This window comes from Wolffia australiana, chromosome 6 (genome assembly GCF_029677425.1).
Source record: "Wolffia australiana isolate 7733 chromosome 6, ASM2967742v1".
Taxonomy (NCBI): Eukaryota; Viridiplantae; Streptophyta; class Magnoliopsida; order Alismatales; family Araceae; genus Wolffia; species Wolffia australiana.
The window spans coordinates 18,823,636-18,831,727 of NC_135840.1; positions in this window are offsets into that span (position 1 = coordinate 18,823,636).

The following is an 8,092-nucleotide window of genomic DNA, read 5'->3' on the forward strand; positions in this document are numbered from 1 at the left end:
CCCTAGTGAATTGTAATAACCATGAGCTTCATATATGTGAGCTCTTTGAAGGAGACCAAAGAGTGAGGTACTTGGAATAAAAAATATCAGTTCACTCTATCTAGATGCTTACCCTAAAATATATTTCAATTCATAGTAAGGCTGTAATTCATTGGCATGACAAATTTTCTCATTATAACATGTTGAGAACTTGAGATACCACAAAATTATCATGTAATACAAAATGTTCCAATCAAATAGATCCTAAATTTTCTTATAATAACTATTAATATTTCTTTTATTACAGATAAGCAACAGAATGAATGAATTTTCTTATAATAACAGTTATTTCATTAGAATAACATTGATATACTGCTTAAATAGAACAAAAAATTTCAATACTCATCTTATGGAATAGCAAATATTTATGGCATAACCATATGATGGCCTGGTTTCTCTCAATAAATACAATCCCGAGTAATCCAATTTCAAGTCTACCTCTCATAATTTTGTTGGATATTTAAATAAATCATAACTGTAATAGAAACAATAGCCTTGATAACCATATTTCAGTTTCCCTAGTGTGTCAAACCATAACTGTAATAACCATATTTCATTTTCCCTATTTCTTATATCATGTAAAATACTTTACATGAAATAAGCAATAGGGAAATTGAAATATGGTTTGACACAAGTGCTTATTATGTAATCCTGAATTGCGTAACATTCTTGTTAGTATTTTTGACCTTGATTACACCTGAAATCTTCCAAGTACTTTTTCTAATTAATGTCTTAGATATTTCCTTTTTACTCTCATAAACCTACGAGCTACCTATATTCCCTTGTACAAAAAATAATTAACCCATTAATATCCACAAAATCAAATACTTAAACTATGCAATACATCAATTTACATCCATTATTTTCAAAAAAGTGAAAATAAAAGTATGTTTTCTCCAAGGGTTTTCAAGTATCTCAAGAATTTCAAAAATGGAATTTATTTTTATGATTATCATCATTATTTATAACATTTGTGTTTTCCAAGGCTTCATAACTGAGGAGTTATCATCTCTTATACCTCATATTTTAATCAAAGAACTTCTTATAATATTCCTATTTTCCTATTTATCCTCAAAAATTTTCAAAATATTCTTTGGACAAGAAAAAATTCAATGGATAAAGAAGATGGTCAATATAAATGATAACATGCTCATGGTTATATTAATCTCATAAATGCAGATGTTTACTTACATAAAAATGCTCATATATGTGTGTTACGAAGTTTAAATGATTAAAAACTTCAGAATGATATTCTGGATTTTCTATTATTTTTAGTGTTTTAAAGGAAATTTAAAACATCGTATTCCTAAAGTTAATTATGTTTTAAGTTGGAATATATTATATAAGAACTTAATGTCATTGCTTCCTAAAGACATTATTTTCTAAGTCAAAATACATTTTAGCATTAGTTTTAAAAAGGTTGGTTTTAAATGGAATTTTCTGCTATGAATTATGTTTTAGCACCTGCTACTATCTGATTTGTTCGAATGATGACCAATCATTGGTTTTTTATATTGATGAGCTGCACCAATTATTACAAAATGTCATCACAATGAAAAATTCAATATTCAATGCATTTAAGGGGACTCAGAAACTAAGTTTTACTTTTTAATGCACAAGAAAAAGTGCTGATTTTACTATAATAAATTTGATTATAAAGATGGATATGTGTTGACTTCACAAAATCCAGAAACTAAAATATACCTAAAAACAAATGGAACATAACATCCATGGACATCTAATAGTGCTGAAATGGACAATTGAGGAGTATTCAGGACATGCAACAAATTATTTTGATTTCAAGGAGCATTATAACATCTCACATAGGTATCTAAACAGTAAAAAATTTGGCAGAATCTTCACCAAATCTGAGGATTCAGCTGCTGGAAGTCCAAGGCATGGATTGATGGAGATAGAAAAATCAATGGCTCAGAATGATCCAAGTTCACAATGCTATATCCGACTATCCAAAATGATTGTTGTGCCAAATTTTGAGGGAAGCTACATCCATTTCATCCACCCATTCATACTTTCTATCTGAAAATAGACCCCTATATCCATGTAAAAATCATCTTGAATTTTCTCCTACATGTTGGATTTAATTTTGGGCTTGATTGACAATTGGAAATGATATCCATAATGAAAATGTGATGTCAGATGTCGTCCATGGGGTCATCCGATGGATAAATTCACTAACGTGAATGTAACTACGTGATGCAAATGAACCTAGGCGGATGTACGTGCAGGACCCGACTCGTGGGGTTCGCCAAACTCCGAGCTCTGAAATGGGCGACCGGTGACGGTGACCTTCTGGCCCTCGTTGGAGCGACGACAGCGACTACGACGCTGAACAGAATGATTCCATAGGAGCTCGCACGTAACGGACGGGCTCGGCCCGTACCTAGGAAGACGCTTGACTCGCAGTTTTCTCAATAATATTTTCTCTCACCTAATCTAACCTGAACGCGGTGGAGTGCAGTCGAAAATATTCTGAAAGACAAAATATAACTGACGAGCAAGGGGAACTGCGTACCTCGTCGGGACGGCGTTTGTCATCGATGTCTTCGTCAATGCAAGGACTGGTGCGAGCCGGAACAGATGGAAATGCTGGGGAAGTCTCAGGCGTGGCTCGACAGGCGGCAGAGGTGCGACACTGGAGCAGTAGTCGCGAAAGAAGGACGAAGATGAGGCCGAAGGAAGAGCGGCAAGAAAATGCTGAGCACCGTGAGGGCACGGATTCAAGTGGTGCACAGACTTGGCGTCGGATGGCGACACGACGCCTGGTACACACGCGGCGATAGTGGCGAGGAGAGGCACGATGTAGCGGCTTGTATCATTGGTGACACGTGAACATGGCTCGATGCACGCCGGTAGGGCTCGGGCGTCGCGTATATCAATTGCAGCGGTGAAGTCGGGCAGGCGGCACGGGGGGTCGAACCACAGACGATTGCAGTACGGACGGCATGTCGCTAGCAAGACATCCAGAAAAATAGCAACACAGGCATTTGGCGCGTGCAGGAGTTGTCGTGTAGATAAGGATCTTAGCCCGGAAGCAAGCTCATGGCGAGTCCGAACAAGACCAGGTGACCGATACGCTGCCAGAATGGCGTTCAGAGACACCGACGTGAACGGACCGTGCTCACGTCGTGACCGATACGGGACCGTGGCCTCAGATCCTCCATGAGACTGATCGGCAGATGCAACTAAGCGTGTGAATGAGCACACGCGCGGTCAACAGACCACACCAAGACGTGTCACGAGCACACTATCTCACAGGGAAGCCATGCATGTGACGTGAACAGCCCGTATCATCGAGATTCGTCGATCGTTGACGGCGGAAGCAAACGACGTGTGGGTGAGTCAACTCCGCGCACAATGGCCCGGAGTCTGTAGAGGTTACAACGGAACCGCACAATGGCACGGGAGTTCGTCGGGCAGATGTGAATGTACTCGTGATGCAGTGTAACGCAACGGCGATGCAATGCCAGGGCCATTGCTGTTTCATCGCTGAGTACTCGCAGCACCGTCAGGGGAAAGTTGAGGTCACTTGTCCAACGAACGACCTTCCCTTCCTCGGTTTCCCTTAGCCTCTTCTTCTCCTCCTTCTTCCTCTCCTTCCCTCTCTTCATGGGAGAAACCTGGACGTGAGTAACTGCCAATACACAAATTTCAGATCTGGTTTGAACGTGGGGCTCATCATGGCCTTATATAGGGCCATCATGGGCCCCTTACAAGGAGTCCAACAAAGGGGCCCAATAAGAGATCCCATTTTACAACATAAATAAAGAAACTAGGAGATTAAAATGATATGAAATTAAAACGATACTGACGAGTCATGACGAGTAGGAGCACTTGTCCTGACGAACACAAAACAGAAATTAAACCAACGAAAACAGATAACGGAAAATAAGAAGATACGAACGCGGACGTGCTCTACCCGGGGTATTTAAAGCCGAGCGTCTTCATGGGTGATTTGGCGTGCCGCCCGGCTGGACATGGACCGGCGGTGATGCTGATGTCGACGAAGATGGCTCCGATGACGTGTTGTCGATGACGCTTGGGCGTGCTCCATCAAAATGATAAAATTAAAATGGATTAATTAAAAAATATGGATGATGATATCACCTTGGGAAGATTATATTCCTTTATAGCACAGTTCATTGGATGATTTTCTTCAACATTTATGTATCCGACCTCTAGATGTATCTGTAGGATCTTTAGAACGCTGTATCTCCTCTTGGTTCTCTTGAAAACATCTTTTCAGAAACCTTGTAGATATTCTTACCATGCAGTCAATTCAGAAAATAGAATTACTAATAGATGAAGAGAAGAAAAGGGAAGGGGGGCGGCAAGTCTGGTTTGCATGGGTGCATGAAAGTAGGTGAACCCCAATTTTATACTATGTAGGATGTTTTAAATAAAAGTTCATAAATTGTAAATATATCCTCCAATGTCCTAAAATCTTATGTTTGTGGCACTCCAGGCCTATTTATCAGTCTACTAAATAACTTTAATAGCCTAAAAATATATATTTACCTGCCTTAATATTTATATATATATATATTGAAATCTATATATTAATTTATCAAGGATGGATTTAACTATTTTTTCCCATAAGGTGATAAACTTCACCTTGAACTCAAGAAGATACACAGGATATTTACATAGACACACACACACACACAGGATATTTACATTGCTTCGCGCGACGGAGTGATGAAGATGAAGATGAAGGAAGGAGCGCAGCGAGTCAATCAGAGTGGAGAAAAGGCGCGGAAGCGGTTCATATATGACGCGTGAGGAGCGTGAAGATGAATATGAAGACGAGCGGGGATGAAACGAAGAATGAAAGAACATTTAATTTTATTTATTTAATCAGAAGAAGGCGCGAGGAGCGTTCAGATTAAGATGAAGACGCGACAGAGCGAAGAAGCGACAGAGCGGCAAGAAACGCAGAAAAGAAGAATAACAGAATCGAAAGATTCGAGCACATCGCACTGCCGCATAAACAATTAATCTGCGGATGAGCAACCTTTTATTGAAAGGAATAGTGAAAAGCCATGTAACTTGGAACGGAATAGTAAGCTTACTTATATATATATATATATATACACACAATCCACACATGGAAAATTTACCCTCTTCGCGTATGTGTAATCCTTTATCTACATGAGACTCCCAATTGACTTAGGGTAGGGTTGAATAAAAAATCCATATTCAATAATAATGACACATAAAAAAATTATTCTAGAACATCGTATGTAATGTTTACATTGCCCTATCTAGGGATTTAAATGCATCTTATTTTGTGAGTCATTCTCCTTTTTTATCAAGGGTGGACACCCCCATATTGACCATCTAATCACCTTCATAGACTTCTTACTGTATCAGAGCTAAGCCTGATTTGAATCCCATGATTATAAACTCATAAGTTGTCAAAGAAAAACTGTCCCTTAAAAAGGTGTCTATGATGTCTTAGGTCTCTTGACCACTTGGATGACTATGACAGTATTCAACCTGATTAACTGTGAGCTCTTTCACTATAGAGCACCCACAATCTATTCTTAGTGTCTCTACACTAATTGTCATATTGCTAGCCATACTTATCATATAACTAGGTTTTGATAATGATGGTATATTTGGATATTTCAATGTCCAAGTCAAGTATCCTTCAAGAACTAGCGATCAATGTATAATGATCTCATCATAATTCACTTGGTCATTGCATATATTCAATGATTTCTTCATAAAAATCACATGAGAAGAATTATTAAAAAAACACATGAGAATAATCATTTGACCTTAATGATGATCTGATCATTCGTAATTTCATGATGAGTATGGTTAAATATAAAAACATTATTATGTATATACTACGGAGGTATACTCAGTGCTCTTTTAATAAAGTTGAATTTATTTGTATCAAGTCGTACCTTAATATATATACTATAAATGGCCTTATCTCAAATGTATAAATTTCTTCAAAGATGATAGAGTGGTTAAGTTGGGATTACCCTCTCTTGGTACAAGAAGAGACAGATTAAATGAAGGAAATGCAATGAAATCCTTGTCTGAGGTAGTAAAAATATTCAAGAAAGTTTTACCATATGATTTTTTAATGCATTAGTCATAACTAGATCGAATGATTGGGGTTTTACTGTTGATAATGGCCTAAGTCATTCTTAGAGTGTTGAGGAGAATAAATATTATACATACACAACAACTAATAATAAAAAGGTTACATGAAAAATTTAGTAAAATCATTATACCTTCTAGAGGACACTATGATGCTTGGCATCCTGTGTTGGCTAGTCAGCCTATCTATTGGATTAAATAAAAACATAATTACTCGATCTATATATTCGTGCGACGTACTCAAATCCACAGATAAGAACAATGCTCAAATTGAACATATATTGAACTCAACCCTTGGGTATGAACATTGAGTATCCCTCTCTCAGTCAATACAAGTCTCTTGGGAATGCTTGAGACTTCTTGGGGGTTTGAAGTAGGTTGGGCTAGGCACTTAGCACAACACCGAGGCATTTCATTACCACATGTCTATAGGTACAATGGTGGATGTAGCCATTACATGGGCACGAGGCCTATACATGAATGAAGAGATGGGTCACAACCCGTGTCGTTGGGTGTTAACGCTACAACACACATGTATCGTGGCCCTACAACACACATGCTGTACAAGTGAACATACGTTCACTTGTACAGCATGCCCGGACATCCACCATGAGTGCCAACGTGCTCGAAGCCCAACCTTGATGCTCCACACACCTCCAGCACCCACGCTGACACCTCTTCCACTTTAGTCCTCATTTTCACCACAATGCTAGGTGCCCCAATCGTTGGTATTTATGCGCTGCAACATTAGCCCCGGGGACACTACACATGGCCCACATCCGTCTTGGCACTTCTGCAACCCATGGCCACATCCGCCGTAGTGCCCATATGCCTTGGCCCTGCAGGGTACAGCTCACAGTCTAAGCGGGTAGTACTTCGGGGGTGGCACATGCAACGGCAGCCAGTAACTTCACCTCCCCTTGATCCATAATGCATCCACACCAATGACCACGAGCACCATGTGAGCATTAGTTTTACAGATAAGGCATGAATGTCACCCCTCGGGACGTGTGCTGTGGTAACACGACGTAATAGTCATCCCAAAATGATAATTACATTTAACATTAATAAGAAAATCAACTAACAGTATCCATTTGTTACACTAAAAGTTCACATAAAGCACATTGTTCTTAATTTTTTCTTGGTTTACCTAAATCTAGGTTATCCCCTATTCCAAATTGGTAAATATGTTACTTCATGAATTGTACATTTGGCTCTTCTAATTACCAAGGGCTTAGACGCATCAAGCTCTCATAATTTTTAACCTCATTTTTAATAATAGGCTCCACTTCCTTCCATAGTGATAACAACCTTAGCTCCAATCTTGAGTCTTTCTCGAGCAAGGCTTTCACTAAATGGTGGGAATATGGGACAAAATGAATATTATTCATAGATTGGAGGATCTCCAAAAAGTATCGTTCCCTTAAAAAATAGTTATCATTGTTTGAAAAACATAGTAGAAAAAAATTCATGTTAACACTATGTAGAAGGCCGAGGAGTATTACATTCATGTTTCCTATGTTTGTCATTATCTTTACCATTAATGGGACAATCAACTAATAATATCCATTAGTTATTTGACAAAAGGTGACGGAGCATATCATTTTTTCTTAAAAGAAGGGTAAAATCATGTCAGCTTATATTTTTGGCAGACATGCAAAACATAATACTCATGAAATTTGGCAAAAACAATAAATTACAGTAAATATAAATTCTTACTCAGATTACATCTGAAATCAATCTATTTATTACAAGGTTTTTTTGGGGATCGAAACATTGTTATAGATTACATTACAATTCTTTTAAGTAGTTTTAGAGTATCTCTTGGGAAATATTATTTTTTATTGATTTGTTTAATTATGACGATCCAGCTGCTATAAAAGGCCATTTGAGCACTCTTTTTTGGCGCGTAGAACAC